This window comes from Aotus nancymaae, unplaced genomic scaffold (assembly GCF_030222135.1).
Source record: "Aotus nancymaae isolate 86718 unplaced genomic scaffold, 86718_ANA_hifiasm-v0.15.2.pri h1tg000011l, whole genome shotgun sequence".
In the NCBI taxonomy this organism is placed as follows: domain Eukaryota; kingdom Metazoa; phylum Chordata; class Mammalia; order Primates; family Aotidae; genus Aotus; species Aotus nancymaae.
The window spans coordinates 32,322,571-32,341,527 of record NW_026988422.1 but is presented as its reverse complement, the minus strand read 5'-3'; the positions used below and the strand labels follow the sequence as shown (position 1 = coordinate 32,341,527).

The 18,957-nt window shown below is 41.9% G+C and overlaps 1 non-coding gene and 1 pseudogene across 1 annotated transcript; both read right to left on the bottom strand.

Annotated features, from left to right (window-relative positions):
* Positions 1 to 11: 11 nt before the first annotated feature.
* On the bottom strand, positions 12 to 17,358 carry LOC135274202 (cytoskeleton-associated protein 2-like; annotated as a pseudogene).
* LOC135274363 (U6 spliceosomal RNA) lies at positions 10,016 to 10,122 on the bottom strand. The gene has a single exon (XR_010342206.1). It is a non-coding gene; the product is annotated as a U6 spliceosomal RNA (small nuclear RNA).
* Positions 17,359 to 18,957: the final 1,599 nt, after the last annotated feature.

Below are 18,957 nucleotides of genomic sequence, written 5' to 3'. Positions count from 1 at the left end.
CGCTGGCAGCTTCACAGACTGGCGAGGCCTCGGAGTTGGCGCTTGGCAGAGCTGAGGCTTCCCAGATGCTGTCGCCGCACCCCCTCGCAGGAGGGAGCAGGTCCGAAGTCCTGAGACTTGGAGCGCGCGCGAGAAAGGGGTTGGAGATGATGAGTCAGAAACGCAGGGCGTTTCTCGTCCCCTCCCCTGGGGCCTGGGCGCCGAAGGAGGAACAGGCTCGCTGGGCAGGCGGATAGATAGGGTAGGCAGAGGGAGTGACGCTGCGACCCGTGTCTCTCCCTACCGCTTTCCCGCCTCTTGCGAGCACGCTCGCGCTGTCGCCACCCTTTCTCTCCAACGCGGGAGCGGGACTGCGCAGGCTCGGCGTCTGGTCGGACCCGCCGACCTTTGATCCCGCTGCGATCGGGTTGCTGAAGTTCTGGCTGCGTTCAACCCCCACCGTTTGTGACCTTTGCAAGTGTGCAAAGATAACAGGCTCGCGTGAGCTTGGGAAAAGCCCAGGAGAACGGGGAGTCCCAGTAGCAGCAGCAACTGGGCAGCTTACTAGCCGCTAGAAACTAGAAATTGACCAGAGCTGGAGTACCAACAGAACTCACCCCAAATTCACATAGTGCCCGGGATGGCTGTTCGCCTCATTCTCATTTTTGTTCCCACTTGAGAAGGCTTCTTTCCCTAGAGAATGCTGCTTTTCCTGGCCTAGACAGGCCCAGGCACCAGTGAGTACAGAGCGCAGCCTGGCTGCCTTGCCTTGGCGTTGCAGTGGCGCCTGCTGCAGCTCCTCTGTGACACCTTGGAAGAGTGGTAATAATCTTCCTATGACAAGGTTAAGTGTGAGTACTAGTGGGTGGGGACAGTTCTGGGATCAGGCTCTGGAATGGAGAAAAGATCTAGGCCTTCTGCATTTCTTCCTCTTCCCCCAGTCTAATTGCCAGTGTAATGGAGAGCTCGTGTGCAGGGCTGAGAAAACAATAATTTTCTTGAAAGTCAGAAGGTGGTAGATGAGGAAGCTGAGGGAAGAAAATTAACAATTTGCTCTGTTTTCCAGGTTTAGTGATTTGATCAGATTAGATATTGCATTCTAGTTCCTAGACAAGTTTGATGGCGATGGAAATTAACCTGCATCAGTCAGATTAGGCTAGGCTGTGGTAAATGCCAAAACCACAGTGGCTTAAAACCACACAGGTTTATTTCTCATACTACGTTTCCAAAGTAGGCTGGCAAGGGGTTCTGCTCATTGCAAGTGTTTCAGGTACCCAAGTTCATGGAGCGCCACCATTTTGAGATCCTGCCCTGTCACTAGGAGGGTTAAGGTTATGCCTGGTCAGAATGTGAAGTAAGCTTGAAGAACTGTTCTTAGACTCTTAAATGCTGCCCTGAAGGGATACATTCATGTCACTTCCACTCATTCAGTGGCCTAACCAAGTCATATAGCCACACCCAACTTAAGGAAAGCCAGAAAGGCAATGCCTGCAAGGAGAGGGGAAGCAGAAATACTTCATTAAAAGAAACATAGTTGGCCAGGCGCGGCGGTTCATGCCTATAATCCCAGCACTTTGGGAGGCCGAGGTGGGTGGATCACCTGAGGTCAGGAGTTCGAGACCAGCCTGGCCAACATGGTGGCTGTCTCTATTAAAAAAAAAAAAGAAAATTGGAGAGCTTGGTGGTGGGTGCCTGTAATCCCAGTTACTTGGGAGCATGAGACAGGAGAATTGCTTGAACCTGGGAGGCGAAGGTTGCAGTGAGCCAAGATCACACCACTGCACTCCAGCCTGGGAGACAAAGCAAGACTCTGTCTCTAGGGGAAAAAAAAAGAGAAAGAAACAGAGTTAATCATTTGTGATGATTTTTGAACAGCTTAGCAGTTGAAATTTATCTGTTCCAGCAGTTATGCCCATACCTACTTTTTTGGTTTGGTTTCATGAACCCCTAAGTGAAGTTCTTACTAGAAATTTTTCCTCAAAAAAATAATAGGAGTGGGAATCAGGAAACCTAGATTCTAATTCTGTTGCTTGGGCAAGTCAAACCTTTCTGAACTACCTTTTGTTCACTTGGAGTTTATAGTAATAATATTTTTCTCTCTACCTTACTAGAGTATCAAGGCTAAAATAAAATCACACAAGGAAAAGTACTTTAAAACTATAAACCACTTCAGGTGTTGAAAATAAATTGCCTGTAGAAGTGGTTTAAATGATAATTTCTTAAAAATCAAGAGCCAGATTCAGCTATAGTCCTTCAATCATCAGTCTGCATTAGACAAACAGTAGCAATTCAGGTTTTGGATATGTGATACAGTTCACGTAGATCTTGCAAAGTCCAAGAGTCTTAAATTAAACATTAAATTCTTAAAACCTTCCTGATAAAACTTTTCATCATAGCCTCTAGGGCACTGGTTCTGAGAGAAGGGTCATTTTGTTTCTCAGAGGATATTTTGCAATGTCTGGAGACATATTTGTTAGTCACAACTGAGGAGCGGGGGAGGTGGAAATATGTAACAATGGAAGGCGCATTAGATGAGAAGTCAGATTTGGGATTTAGTTCCAGTGCCACTAATGCCGCTTTCCTGTGCATTATCCTCTGCCAGCTGCAAGCAAAGACTGTTTGAGACTTGTCCTGTGTTCCTCATTATTCCCCCTCCACACTGCCTATTGCCAAGAGTCCCAGGCTGCTCCGTGACAGTGTTTTGCTTTGCTGCGTGATTCCCAGCAACCACTGTATCTGCTTCTTTCTTCATCAGTTTGGCAGCCTCTGTGGAGGTCACTCATTTTACTTGAATGGGAACTTCACAGAAAGAAGAAACTGACAAGGTTTCCGCTGACGTCAGTGTTCAAAGGCCATGACCCCTATCTCTTCTTTTAAACATTAGAGAAATTCAGTTCATGATATGTGGCTTCATATGCAGCTGTGGCGCATTGGTGGTTGGGAGATTAGCCATGCAAATAAATTGGACCCTCATTTCTTTGAAATTCTGTCATTTATTCTGGCTTTTAACACATGATTATGGACAACTGACGATATTTCACAAATGAACTCTTCGGTTTCTGAATCTGCTTTTTGGCAAGATGGCTCAGGTTTCGTGTCTGTGGCTGTGTCCTCTGCTGCCATCTCGTGGTCTCTTGGCTGTCCAGGTCAAGGTCTCACAAAGCACCTTTCCTCAGGTAATGGCGTTGGGCAGTGGCTTAGTTGGGGAAGACTCTCCTCTCCTCGGTGTGGGGTGCTTCCAAAGTTCCTCCTCTGCAGTGGGTCCCTGAGGGTAGCAGCACACTCCACCTGGCGGGAAACCTGGGCCTCACAATGAGGCAGGAGGCAGAGAGCCCCTCCCAGTTGTCTGCACCCCCTTGGGCCTCTGTGTCTGTTATGCAGTCCTGGCCAGGAACCACCAAATTCAGTGAACCCAACTGCCCAGGAGTAATTGGAGCTGACCTCACCTGCTTGGCCTGAAGAATGCATTCTCTTGCCACTTGCCAACGGGGGCTGTGATGCTCTTAATTTAAGTAAGAAATGAAGACTCTCCCATCAGGTTTCTAGATTCTAAACCCACACAAAATGGGCCTAGACAAGAAAACAGAAGGGTGTGTTGCTCTGTGTCCACACCCTTCATCCTGGTGGGCCCAGCCAGTGCTGCCTCAAATTTGACGTTTGATTGATCGACTGAGCGGAACAATGGCAGTGGTGTGGTCGCTGAGTCACTGTGTTTCCTATAAATATGACAGGATCTATGTACTACAGTGATCAGAGGTCCATCTCCAGGGAACTGGGAATGTGAGAGACTGCCCTGACCTGGGTTGCTGCTGCTCGTGACTGAGCAGGAAGAGAGAAGGCAGGAAAATGTTTTTAGTTGCTATTTTTTTCATTGTGATAACGTGTGTATGTGTGTGTATATATATATGTATATATATAGACACAAATATCTATGTATATACATGTTATATATATATGGTTAAAAACCTTCTCATTGCTAATACAAATTTGTACAACTTTCCCCTAGTTGTTAGCCCACTCCTCTGACTCCACCCAGTTCCCATAACCCCTAATCCCAGCCTTCTCAAAAAAAAAAAAAAAAGGAAGAGGAAGGGAAGGAGAAAGGGAAGGAGGAGGAGGTGAAATAAGACTGCTTTTGGTGTTTGCTTTAACCTGATGTCCCCATTATAATAATTCAGAAGGAAAGGCCTCCTCATATAATTTCCTAGGGCCTCAGGCCAGAGAGAGCCATACTTACAGGTAAATTGCTATTAAGCTGGCGTGTATTGCTTCTTAAAATTCAGATGCCATTTACTATCATCTTGTTTCTTTTATGTTTGTTCTCGTTTGCCTATTTTTATTTTTCCTGACTTACTTATATTTTGTGTTCCCTGTTTTTCTTCGTTCCTCTTAGCATCTGAATCTTTGGTTCATTTTTCTTATCAGAAGCTTTTCCTAAGTTCTGTCCAGAGTTAATGAATTTTCTTTGTTGATTCTTGACAGTTTTCCTTTGCCATTGTAAAGTTTTCTTTAAAATGTTTTTACCCAAGTCCAAACTTCCAAGATAAAATTTATTTGCTTTGCCTCTTTATGTGCTCCTCTCTTTATGTATAAAGAAAATGCTGGCCGGGCACCGTGGCTCACACCTGTAATCCCAGCACTTTGGGAGGCCAGGGTGGGCAGATCACAATATTGAGAGATCAAGACCATTGTGGCCAACATGGTAAAACCCTGTCTCTACTAAAAATATAAAAAATTAGCTGGGCGTGGTGGGGTGTGCCTGTAGTCCCAGCTACTCAGGAGGCTGAGGCAGGAGAATTGCTTGAAACCGGAAAACAGAAGTTGCAGTGAGCTGGAATCGGGCCACTGCACTCCAGCCTGAGCAAGACTCTGTCTCAAAAAAAAAAAAAAGAAAGAAAATGCTATGTGCTCACTTACTCTTATTCCTTTTTTTTTTTTTTTTAAGACCAGGGCCTGGCTCTGTCACCCAGACTGGAGTGCAGTGGCATGATCTTGGCTCACCACAACCCCTGCGTCCTGGGCTCAAGCCGTCTTCACACTTCAGCTTCCCAAGTAGCTAGAACTAGAGATGTATGCCACTACATCTGGCTAATTTTTGTATTTTTTGTAGAGAAGAGGTTTCACCATGTTTCCCAGGCTGGTCTCCAACTCCTGAACTTAAGCGATCCACCCGCCTCAGCCTCCCAAATTGTTGGGATTATGGGCGTGAACCACCGTGCCCAGCCCACTCTTATTCTTTATGTAAAGCTAAAATCATAGCACAGGAGAAACAGAATTTATTCTTTTGTGAATCGCAAAGATAATTATGATGAAAAGAAATTGTTCTTTGCCAACCTAAGAAGTGAAACTGGGTCCAGTGGTTACTTGTTATAGAGAGGCCAATTTTAGACTGAAAAATAGAAACTGAACACCTTACAAAAGATGAGATTCTTTAAAGTTAGGCTCTCAACCTGTGGATATATTAGAGGTGTTTTGTGTAATGAACTTTCTCATGCACTGACAGGTTATTGAAGCAGATATTCAAATATCAGCTGAGTGGTTGAGTTAGATACCTTTTGATTTTTCTGCCAACACTCAGATTCCATTCATTCGCTATTCAGTGGTGGTGATGTTTTTTAATTGACCCATCCATACTCTCCAATGTCTGGCCCTGGGCAAAATTATAAAGTAAGATGCTGGTATTCCTCTAGTCCCCAGAACCAAGTGTATCAGTCCTGGCACTGTTGATATTTGGGCCAGATAATTCTTTTTTTATGGAAGACTGTTGGGCACATTGTAGAATGCTAAGCAGCAACCTTGGGCCCTGCCTACTTGATGTCGGTAGCACCCCTCCCTCCAGTTGTGACAACCAAAAATATCTCTACACGTTGCCAGATGTCTGCTGGGATGCAAAATTACTTCTTTCTTTGAAAAACAATGCCTTTAAAGGATATGATAAGAAAGGTTTTAATAACTTAATGTCAAATCTCTCAAGCTCCTTGTATTTAAAAAGACCTACAAAGACCTATCGTAACCAAATAGCACATCCAAAATCTGAATTCCTGCCCTAGCTTTTGCCCCCTACTCCTCTTTCCTGAATTTTCTGTCTTGCGTTATTGCAACCACATCAGGCCAATCTGGTTCAACTTTTATGTAACAAAGTTGTGAGTTATTTCTCAGTTGCCATGGACCCCAGGTTGAAAGTCATGTAACCTGAGCATGTACAGATGAACACATGTGCTACCACACGGGAAACCTGAATGCTCAGACCAAGAAGGGTGGGGGAGACTGAATTGAGAAGCAGACACCGCATAGCAGGATCCAGAATCCAATCAGATGAGCTCTAGCATCACCTCATGGCAGGATCCAGTCATATCATGCCTCCTGGCATGATCGCATTGCAAAATGCAATCAGATCAAACCTCATTACCCTGTGTTTATAAAACCCAGCCCCCAGCTCAGAAAGACAGGTTTGAGCATTTCCTCCTTTCTCCTTGGCGGTTGAATCATGCTGCTTTCCTGCTTAAAAGCTCTTCAGTCTTCCGCATCACCCACAAGATTAAGTCCAAGACTTTTTAAATGGTGCATGGACCTCTGTGATTTGGCTCCTGCCCACTCTTCCAGCATCATCTCCCATGTCCCCTCTTTTGCATTTCACAATTTGGTGATAACAGTTTGAGGGAAGTGGCATTTATATTTTTTTCATTACCAGAGCTTTCTATTTCATCTGTTATTTCAGTCTCAGAGTATGTTCAGCATAGTACTACGTTAGGACAGCATACAGCGGCATCAGTATCACTTCCCAACTCTGTTAACTCTTCCAGTGGAGACACGCAAGGACACCAATGATCTTTCTACATACCTGGCAATGTTAAAGTTTTATGTTGACATTGAGAACATATCACTGGTGTTGAAAACTTGAGCTCTTTAAATGTTTGTTTAATCAAATTGCACCTTCTTTTTTTTTTTACACTTTGCAAATATGGCATAGTAAATACATTATATTAATTAAGCAACTTGCCCTAGTTTCTGTATTGGAGATTTTAATATTATAGGTTGAATCTTTTGTTTTGTCATCTGCTGTTTTTCAGAATCTTGAAATAGCACATTTCCATGATGTTTTTTCCCTTCCGTGTCTGTGGAAGCATAAAAAAAAAATATGTCTATTCCCGATTTCTGGTTTTCCTGACTCTAGATTAACAGTTGTGTCTTCAGCGTTGACCTCTTGGACTTGTTCCTTGGTTGCACAAGCCTCCTCAGTATTTTCTCCAAAACTGACATTTTCTTAACTCTTTATTGTTAGAATATCTACAATTGCCGGGCGCGGTGGCTCACGCCTGTAATCCCAGCACTTTGGGAGGCCGAGGCGGGTGGATCACGAGGTCAAGAGATCGAGACCATCCTGGTCAACATGGTGAAACCCCGTCTCTACTAATACAAAAAAAATTAGCTGGGCATGGTGGCGCGTGCCTGTAATCCCAGCTACTCGGGAGGCTGAGGCAGGAGAATTGCCTGAGCCCAGGAGGCGGAGGTTGCGGTGAGCCGAGATCGCGCCATTGCACTCCAGCCTGGGTAACAAGAGCGAAACTCCGTCTCAGGAAAAAAAAAAAAAAAAGAATATCTACAATTATGTGTCGCATCTCTTCAATAGGCTGAGCCCCTGACAGAATGGTCTTCTCATAGATTGCAAGAGGATATTCAATAGGACTTGGTTCAGTGTGTGTAAGACATATTCAGTATTTTATAAGATTTTTGGCATCTGGAATATTTTTAATCAGATTGTTCAGTGTGACAAATATTTCTTCTTCTGGGCATCCCTCATTAATTAGGTTTAGGCATTCAGAAAATGTGTTGCTTGCCTTTTCAGTAAATAGTTTTTGTTCATTTTCTGCCATGGTAGTCCAAAAGGACTCAAATGGTTTTTCATTTTGTCCTTAAGACTCACACTAGGTAACTATTGAGTTAGGAGGCCTTTTCAGCACTGTTTCTTTGCCAGCTTTCCACTCATTCAGATGAGCTTTTCTCTCTTCTGAATTTTCTTTGGATTGAGTTGATCTACTATCAGCAGTTGGTTTTGCTATAGTATGTCTTCACTGGTCAATAGGTTTTGATTTTTCTATCAGTTTGGCATTAGAAGATGAAGCAGGAGTTGGGGGCGGTGGGTCACACCTGTAATCCCATGACTTTGGGAGGCTGAGGTAGGAGGATCCATTGAGGCCGGGAGTTCAAGACCAGCCTGGACAATGTAATGAGACCCTGTCTCTAAAAAAAAAATTAAAAAAAAATAAGATGAAGCAGGCCTGGCTACAATTTCACATTCTATGCTCCTTTTTTTTTTTTTTCCTTTTTAAAACTTTCTTTATTTTGGCAACCTTTTGTCCAATAGATCAGATGCTATGCTTCTTGATTGTGCCTTCTTTTCTATGTCCTGAGAAGATCTGGTTTTGACACTAGATAAAACTGTTTTTGATTGTAATAATTCTTTTTTATGAGACCTTTTCTTGATTATAAACAAGGCTGAAGTTCTACTGATGCCTTCTTTCACAGTGTCCTGGGTATTATTAGATGATTTCTAATAAAAGATCACACAAAGTTAGTGAGCATTACATTTGGTTTACCCCAAGTTACATTTAGTGCAACCCAGGGTCCTTGCACACACTGTGAACAAGTACACACTTACAACTGTTGCACCTTGAATTTTGTTTCAAAAATTCCAGGAACAAACAAAACAAAACTCATTGGATCCAGAGATGCCCTCTGAATTGGAGATTAATTTGGCAAACTCCCCACATTACCATACAAAAAAATCCCACCCAAGGAGGAGTTTATTTGTCAATGTCTATACATGTGATGTATGAAGAAGCATGATCGATGACTTTACCTCTGCATACGATGACTCAGCTAAGCAGCTCAATACAAGCCCTGTTTTCAGCTTTGTTCTAGGAAGAACTGCTTTGGGAATTATCCCCAGTATTCTCCTTACTTGTTGCAAGTAATGAAATCCCCTTGTTAAATTTTCCTTGGTTGTGGTCATTGGACTGTCACTGGTCAAGCGACTGAACTCACCCATCATGTGGGTAACAGTGGCAGTCATATTTGAGGCTCTATTAATTTTCACTGTTCCACTGCTGATGTTTATAGGCTGAGGCTCTGTGGCTTTTGGAATAGTAATTGAAAATTTCTTTGTTGTTGCAAAACTCTCATCTTTGACTTGTAGAGGTTTTCTACATGAATTAATCTTAGACTGAACAATTTGGCCACAAGATTCCATCTCAGACTTCTTGGGTATGTCAGCCTCTTGCTTTTGTTTTTCTTCAATTATTTGTTTCTGTTTACTATTATTGTTAAGGTGAAATGTCTTATATTAATGCCATACATTGATGTTGGGGGTCATCTTCAGTTGGTAACAACTTCAGAGTTTATTATCCTCAAATTTACTTGTGACAGTTACTAACTATAGTTGAATTGGTCAGTTCATTAGAAGGTTTTAAAGGAATGCAATTTTTACCATCATTGTATTATTTTTGCTCCTCATGAATCTGTTGACATTTTCTCTATCAGCCATTTCTGATTTAAGTTTCAAAATATTTGTCTTTTCCTGGAACTGGTCCTCAAATGTCACCACTCTCTGGCCTCTATTGACATTTACACAGCTATGGTAGCCAACTACAGATTCCAGCCCAGGTCCTTATCATTCTTAGATGCAAAAAGCCTGAACACTATCTGATTTTCTGATTTTCATGTTTGTATGTAAAAAATGTTTTTCTTCTTAACAGAAGACTCTTGAGTCTTTGTCATATTTGTTCTTTGAATACGAATTGGGCTTCAGGGGCCACTGCAGGTCCCAAGACATGGCTTGGGTATTTGCCACAGCCTGAAGTGAGGGGATCCATCTTCAGCTTTGACTCCTTCAGGCCAGAGCCAGTGAACACTGCCTATTTGTTTTTCTTGTGTAGTGAAAATCACAATTGAATACTGTGTGGCACCCATTTTGCTTTGATTCACACCATTTCCTTAGTGCCACTCAGCAATTAGTGAAATGATCTCTGGTGTTGCACAAAATATGAAATGCTTCAAGAATTTGCATGTCATCCTTGCTCACAGCCCATGCTAATCTTCTCTGTATTGTTTCAATCTTAGCATATGTACTCCTGAAGCGAGGACTAAATTATTAATTAATATGTATAACACTCCTTCGTCTCATCCTTGCATTTCAGTCTCTCCCTCCCCCTCCTTTTTTTTTTTTTTTTCTTGTTCTTTTTGATTATCCCAAGGATGATGATGATAACAGCACTGACTCAGTGATGGGCTAGGTGAGGGTCAGGGCTGTTTGTTGCACACGTTTGTGAGATGTCAATGAAAAAACTGTTCCTGGACCAAACTGAGGGTTGGGCTGCTATTTCTCGTGGCCCAATAATGAGATGCAGATGAACCAGGGAGGAAGAGAGTTCTATTTCTGTAACCTGTTACAGGGAGAAGGCCTGGAAATTATCACTAGACCAACTCAAAATTACAGAGTTTTCCAGAGCTTATATACCTTCTAAGCTGTATGTCAGTGTGTAAGTGTGCATTCATCTAAAGACATAAGCGATTAACTTATTTTAATCCATAACTAAGGTCTGAGTCCTGAAGACCTTCCTCTGAAGCCTCAGTAAATTTACTTAATCTAAATGGGTCCAGGTCTTGGGGTGATTACCCTTATCTTGTTTCCTGCTAAATCACAGACTTTTGGGGAGTTCTTTAGGACTTCCAAAAAACTTGTTTATGGAGGCCTGCGGAGTTTCTTCAGACCCACAATAAAACTTGTTTAATCCTAAATGGGTCCCGTTAAGAATTCCTTCATTATTTTGTCATGCTTTAAGGCCCAAGAAAGTCATAAGCAAAACTCTTGATGGGCTTTTGTTACATTCCAGCCTTTGTATAAGGCCACCAGCTTTTTTTAGTTTTTAATATTTAACGAAACCACTCAGGACTGAAACAGTTGTGATAGAGGCCTGCATTAGTGAGACGTGGCCTGCCACAAAACCACTCGTGGGAAGTCAAAGTCGTATGATGTCAAAATAACAGTCAAAAATTCTTACTTCAGGATACATATTTCTTACTTCCATGCCTCATTTAAGCTATTGTATCTAGTCCTAGCCCTACGCCTGTCCTTCAGGACTCCCTCTGCTCATTACTCACCCACTTTGGGAAGCTTCCCTTGACCTCTCCAATCACCATCATGATTATGGTCTTCAGTGCTCCCTTAGTACTCTGTACACAGTAGAAAAAAAAAATTTTTTTTTATTTAGATAGTGTCTCACTCTGTTGCCCAGGCTGGAGTCCAATGGCGCAATCTCAGATCACCGCAACCTTTGTCTCCCAGGTTCAAGTGATTCTCCTGCCTCAGCCTCCTAAGTAGCTGGGATTACAGGTGCGTGCTACCATGCCTGGCTAATTTTTGTATTTTTAGTAGAGACAGGGTTTCACCATGTTGGCCAGGCTGGTCTCAAACTCCTGACCTCAGGTGATCCATCTGCCTCAGCCTCCCAAAATGCTGGGATTACAGGCATGACCACTGCCTGGCCCAGTCTATACTTCAGATATCTTACTCAAATTATTATGTGTTGACTTTTGAAATAGGAACTGTGTTTCATTCATCTTTGTTAACCTAGATTTTAGCCAAGTGAATGGCATATAGGAGACATTTGATAAATGTTTGCAGAATTAATATATAGACTAAGTCAGAAGGAACCTACTATGGTTTGAATATTTGTCTCCCTCCAAAATTCATATGTTGGCACTTAAACCACAAGGTGATGATATGAAAAGGTAAAGCCTTTAGGAGATGATTAGGTCCCTTTAGAACCTTTCAGATCAATGCCCTTATAGGAGGGCTAAAGAGAATTAGCCAGTTCCTTTTTGTCTTTCTGTTTCTTCTGCCACCTGAGGACACAGCAGTCCTTCCCTCCAGAGGATGCGGCAGCAAGGCACCATCCTGGAAGCAGAGACCAGGCCCTCACCAGATATCACACCTGCTGACTCCTTGATCTTAGACCTTATAGCCTCCAGGACTGTGAGAAATAAATTTCTCTTGTTTATTATAGATTACCCAGTCTCAGATACTTTGTTATAGCAGTACAAATGGACTAGGGCAGAACCTTAGAAGGCATTCTACTCAACATAGAACAACAGTCTGATAGTCATCCAGTCTCTGGTTAAACATTGATAACAATGGTGCCACTGGAAAAATTCATTCAAACATGGCTGCTGGTGCTGCAACACATTTGCAATCTCTAACTGCAACTAGATCCTAAAAGGTGCACCATAATGCACTATTAGTGGCTCTCAATTTCCATAGCTGCTACTTCAAATTTATTACCTTGTCCTCAATAGTTATTCTAAAGTGAATCTGGAAAATAAACAATAACAACAAAAACAAACAAAACCTTCTTATGAGAAGAGTATGTCATAGACTTTATCTCTCGGCGATTAATGTACATTATAAAAATGTTTTAAGATCACAACAACACGGTATTAGCACTAGAATAGACAGATAAATGAACAGAACAGAGAGTCCATGAAAAAGCTCAAGTATATGCAAAGATTTAATTTATTTTAATGAGACTATTTCCTATCAGTAAATGGTAGTCTAATTTTTAAAAAATAAATGATGTTGAAACAACTGAATAGTTGCGAACAAAGTAAGGTAACATTTCTATCATATGACATATACCAAAGTAAACTCTAGATTATTAAACGGAAAAATCAATACCATAAAAATATGAGAAGAAAATATAGATAAATATTTATATAATCTAGGAAAAAATGAGGTCTTTTTATGCCATAACACTGGTTGTCAAGACATAAAAGATTAAGAGATTTAATGTTAAAATTTTTATTTTTTTCTACTTATTTATTTATTTATTTGGAGACAGAGTCTCACTCTGTTACCCAGGCTGGAGTGCAGTGGCCTGATCTTGGCCACTAAGATTTTATCTAATAAAATAGGGGAAGTGGCCATCATATATTTGTATATTATTAAACCAAAATACTATATTTGAATGATCCCAATTTTATTGCAAAAATACACATGCTGAATAGAAAAAAACCTACTGAAAGAATATATACCAATATGTTACTAGTGATTATGTTTCAAAGGGGTGATCATAGGTGAATTTTATTTACTTTTTAAAAAATATATTTTCAAAATTTTTCTAGTGAATGTTACTTTTTTGTTGTTTCGTTTTAATTTTTATATTTTCTTTTATTTGTGTGTGTGTGTAACAAGGGATCACTCAGTCACCCAGGTTCTGGAGCACAGTGGCACAATCATAGCTCACTGCAGCCTTGACTTCGGGGCTCAGGTGACTCTCCTACCTCAGTCTCATGGGTAGCCGGGACAACAGGCATACGCCACCATGCCCAGCTAATTTTTTGTATTTTTAGTAGAGATGGGATTTCACCATGTTGCTCAGTCTGGTCTCAAACTCCTGGACTCAAGCAATCCACCCACCTCAGCCTCTCTAAGTGCTGGGATTATAGGCATGAGCCACTGTACCTGGCCCTATGTTACTTTCATAATCTGAGTTTTAAATAGTTTTGTTTGTTTGTTTTTCTTGTTTTTTTAGGATGGAGTTTTGCTCTTGTTGCTCAGTGATACAATGTCGGTTTACTGCAACCTCCTCCTCCTGTGTTCAAGCGATTCTCCTGCCTCAGCTTCCCAAGTAGCTAGGATTACAGGTGCCCACCACCACGCCTAGCTAATTTTTGTTTTTTTAGTAGAGGTGAGGTTTCATCATATTGGCCAGGATGGTCTTGAACTCCTGACCTCAGGTGTTCAACCCACCTCAGCCTCCTAAACTGCTGGAATTACGGGTGTGAGCCACCACACCCGGCCGAGTTTTAAATATTTTTTTAATATATTAATCTGAGTTTTAAATATTTTAAAAAATATTCTCATATATATATATTGAGCTCAATTTTATCAATACATTGACCCAAAAATTCTCTTTTTTTTTTTCCTTTTGAGACAGAGTCTCTCTCTGTCGCCCAGGCTGGAGTGCAGTGGCACAATCTCAACTCACTGCAACCTCCACCTCCCAGGTTCAAGCAGTCCTCCTGTCTCAACCCCCAAGTAGCTGGGTTTACAGGTGTGCATCACTGCACCTGGCTAATTTTTGTATTTTTAGTAGAGATGGGTTTTCACCATGTTGGCCAGGCTGACGTCGAACTCCTGACCTCAAGTGATCCATCTGCTTCAGCCTCCAAAAGTGCTGGGATTATAGACGTGAGCCACTGTGCCTAGCCCAAAAATTCTTCTTAGGGGTTAAATGAAAACTTTAGTTGAGGTAAAGTTGAAAGAGTTTTAAAGATAAATAACTAAACTATTTAGAAATTATTAAAATGAAGGATGAAGAGTGAGGAGGAGGATGTTCAGAGAGACCAGTAAACATGTGCTTAGACATGTTTTAAAAATCTGAGCTGGGCATATGGCTCACACCTGTAATCTCAACTACTTGAGAGGCTAAGGCAGGAGGATCCATCGAGCCAGTAGTTCAAAACGAGTGTGGGCAACACAGTAAGAACTCCTCCCCCTGACAACATCTCTAAAAAATAAAGAAAACGATAAGATGCTGACCAAGTGTGGTGTTGTCCATATATAACCCCAGCTACTCAGGAGTCTGAGGAGAGAAGATCACTTGAGCCCAGGAGTTGAAGGCCAGCCTGGGCAACATGGTGAGACTCTGCCTCTAAAGAATAAAAATAGGCCAGGCATGGTGGTTCAAAGGGCTAGGGGAAAAAAAAGAAAGTTAAAAAAAAAAACTTCTTGCATAGTTGTCTAGCCGAGTCAAAGATGTTATTATTGTAGGAGAGAAATATCTTTTGCTTTAAAGACAGAGTCCCCCTTTGTCACCCAGGCTGGAGTCCAGTGGCAAAATCATAGTCCACTGCAGCCTTGATCTCCTGGCCTCAAGAGTTCCTCTTGCCTGGATCCTCCCACTTAGGCCTTCCAAGTAGCTGATTCTACAGGTGCCAAACACCATGTCTAGCTGAGGAGTATCTTTCAAAAATGGAAGAGAATGAGGACACCACAAAATTATAATAGGAGATACAGACTAAAAGTTGCTTTTGCAAGACATAGAGCCAGGGAGTTTAAAAATAACTCAGAAAAGGAATAAGAAAGCTGTTGTCCAAATTTGTGGCCTCTGATTTTGGCTGGCCACTGGGTTGCAGGAAAAGTGAGCTGCAAGTGTGGTTTGTGTTCATGAAAAGGCCTTCAGAAGGGACCTTAGGTAATAACAGTTACGCACAATCATGTAGTATATATAATAGTAATAAAGATACTCTCATTGTTAATATCAATATTTACATAGACCTTTGTTATGCTTAGTATTATATATTTGGCACTGTCCTAAGCATTTTAGTGTTTTAACTCATTTTGTCTTCACAGTACCCCTAAGAAACAAGCACTGTTACCAGCTTTGTTTCACAGATAAGAAAAATGAAGCACAGGAAGGTTGAGTAATGTCTCAGATTTCTAATGTCACATAGTTAGTAAGTGACAGAGCTAATTTGTAGCCAGGTGACTTTACTCTGGAATTCATGCTGTTAACCACTATGTTATACTGCCTTTACAGCCAAAACATCCCCTCAGGCAGTAGTTCACAAAGTGTAGTCCTTTCAAGAAGTCTAGAAGGTCAAAACTATTTTCATAATAATGCCAAGATTTTCTTTTTCTTTTTTTTTTTTTTTTTTTTTTTCAGAATCTTGCTCTGTTGCTCAGGCTGAAGTGCAGTGGTGCGATCTCAGCTCACTGCAACCTCCATCTCCCGGATTGAAGTGATTCTCATGGCTCAGCCTCCTGAGCAGCTGGGAGTACAGGCTTGTGCCACCACACCCAGCTAATTTTCATATTTTTTTGGTAGAGACAGGATTTTTCTGTCGGCCAGGTTGGTCTCGAGCTCCTGGTCTCAAGTGATCTGCCTGCCTTGGTCTCCCAAAGTGCTGGGATTACAAGTGTGAGCCATGGTGCCCTGCCTAATACCAAATTTATTTGTTTGTTTTGTTTTGTTTTGCCTATTTTACTTTCATTCTGAATATGCAGAGGAGTTTTCCACAGGCTACAAGACATGATAACATCATCACTCTAAGAGCTAACAGAACATGTGCTTGTATATATAGTCTTGTATTTTCTAGAAGTTTCTATGGTAAACTCCTTATGGTCCTGAAACCAAAAAGTTTGAGAATCATTGCCCTAAGGTAAAGGAAACATTAGATAATCAGTACCAATTGATTGATTCTCAAGAGATAATCAATACCAGTTGCCAGAATTCACCCATTAATTCAGTCAGTCAATCTATAATTATCAAGCCCTACATTCTAGGCATTGTGCTAAGTGTGGGGATTACAGTGGTGAGCAAGAGTGGTATGGTCCCTAGACTTACTAGAGCATGTAAGTTTACATAGTTTAGTAAGTCTAGGGACCATAATGGTTCTAAAATATTAGGGGGCAGAGGAATCCCTTGGTAAGTTAATTTAAAATGCAAATTCTGGAGCTCCATCCCAGAGATGTTGATTTATTTTTAAGGGAATTGAACTCAGGAATTGTCTCTTTTTTTATTTTTATTTACTTATTTATTTATTTTACAAGATGTTTAGTTGATCCTGAAGCAAAAGAAACTACACTGAAAAACATTGTTCTAGTGGTTGTTTAACCTGAAGAGAAAACTTGGTGAAATGAAAATGATCACCATATATAAAGACCTATGGAAAAAAAAAAAAACAAACTCAGATCTCATGAGACTTCCATAAAAAAAAAAAGACCTATGTGACTCCAGAGAGCAGAATAGCTATCAACAGGTAGAACCTAACCTGAAGACAGGTTTCTACCTAATATTAAGAATGGTCACTCAGCTGAGGCAGTGAGTTCCCAACCAACTGCAAGTTTTGAGTCTGCTAGAGAGCCATCCCAAAGACATCAGATGTGATATTTTTCCATATGACCTCTAAGCATAGGGAATTATAACAAGAACCAAGAGGAATTGATGAATACTGGTGACTTAAGAAATAAACCCTCAGAATCTCCAAAGTGATAAGTGTCTTTCATGTGCTAATGAGATCTGGTGACTGGGGGCTGGATGCTGGGGAACCAACTATGTGATTAGAGGGTTAGAACTTTCAGCCGTTGCCTCTGCCACCACCATGAGGGGAGAAGAGCTGAAGGTTGCATTGATCACCAATGGTCAAGGAATCAATCATACCTATGTAATGAAGCCTTCATAAAAACCCAAAAGAATGGTGCTTGGAGTGCTTCAGGATTGCTGAACACTGAAGGGTGGGGTGGCCCCAGGAGACAAGAAGCTTCCATGCTCCTTTCCCCATACCTTGCTCTATGTACTTCTTCATCTGGCTGTTCATCTGTATACTTTGTAATACTCTTTCTGATAAATCAGTAAATATTAAGTAAGTGCTTCCCTGATTCTGGAAGCTGCTCTAACAAATTATCAAACCTGAAATGGAGTCAAGGGTTCAAGACCAGCCTGGCCAACATGGTGAAACTCCATCTCTACTAAAAACACAAAACTTAGCCAGGTGTAGTGGCACGCCCTTGTAGTCCCAGCTACTCAGGAGGCTGAGGCAAGAGAATTGCTTGAACCCAGGAGGTGGAGGTTGCAGTGAGCTGAGATTGCACCATTGCACTCCAGCCTAGGAAACAGGAGAAAAATAGGCAGAGGACCTGAATAGACATTTCTCAAAAGAAGACCTACAAATTGTCAACAGGTATATGAAAAAATGCTCACTGGCCAGATGTGGTGGCTCACACCTGTAATCCCAGCACTTTGGGAGGCTGAGGCATGTGGATCACGAGGTCAGAAGATAGAGACCATCCTGGCTAACACAGTGAAACCCCATCTCTATTAAAAATACAAAAAATTAGCTGGGCATAGTGGCATGCACCTGTAGTCCCACCTACTCGGGAGGCTGAGGCAGGAGAATCTCTTGGACCTGGGAGGTGGAGGTTGCAGTGAGCCAAGATTGTGCCACTGCACTCCAGGCTGGGCGACAAAGCGAGACTCCATCTCAAAAAAAAAAAAATAAAAATGCTCAACATCCCATTAGTCAGTGGGGAAATGCAAATTAAAACCACAGAAATTGGTATCACCTCACACCTGTTAAAATGGCTGTTATCAGCCGGGCGTGGTGGCTCAAGCCTGTAATCCCAGCACTTTGGGAGGCCGAGGCGGGTGGATCATGAGGTCAAGAGATCGAGACCATCCTGGTCAACATGGTGAAACCCCGTCTCTACTAATACAAAAAATTAGCTGGGCATGGTGGCACGTGCCTGTAATCCCAGCTACTCAGGAGGCTGAGGCAGGAGAATTGCCTGAACCCAGGAGGAGGAGGTTGCGGTGAGCCGAGATCGCGCCATTGCACTCCAGCCTGGGTAACGAGCGAAACTCCGTCTCAAAAAAAAAAAGAAAAAAAAAATGGCTGTTATCAAAGACAAAGGTAAGTGTTGGTGAGATTGTGAAGAGATAACCATTGCACACTGTTGGTGGAAATGTAAATACAGCCATTATGGAGAAGAATATGGGGGTCTGTACTAGTCCTTTCTCCCACTGCTATAAAGAACTACCTGAGACTGGGTAATTTATAAAGAAAATAGGTTTAGTTGACTCACAGTTCTGCAGGTTGTACAGGAAGCATGGCTGGGGAAGCCTCAGGAAACTTACAATCATGGTAGAAGGTGAAGGGGAAGCAAGCACACTGGAGAAGGAGAAAGAAAGTGAAGGAGGACATGCTACACACTTTTAAACAACCAGATCTCGCAAAAACTCACTATCACAAGAACTGCAAGGGGGAAATCCACCCCCATGATCAACCGCCTCCCCAGGCCCATCCTCCAACCCTGAGGTTTACAATTCCAGATGAGATTTAGGTGGGGACACAGACCCACACCATATCAAGGTCCCTCAGAAATGTAAAAATACAATTACCATAGAATCCAGCAATTCC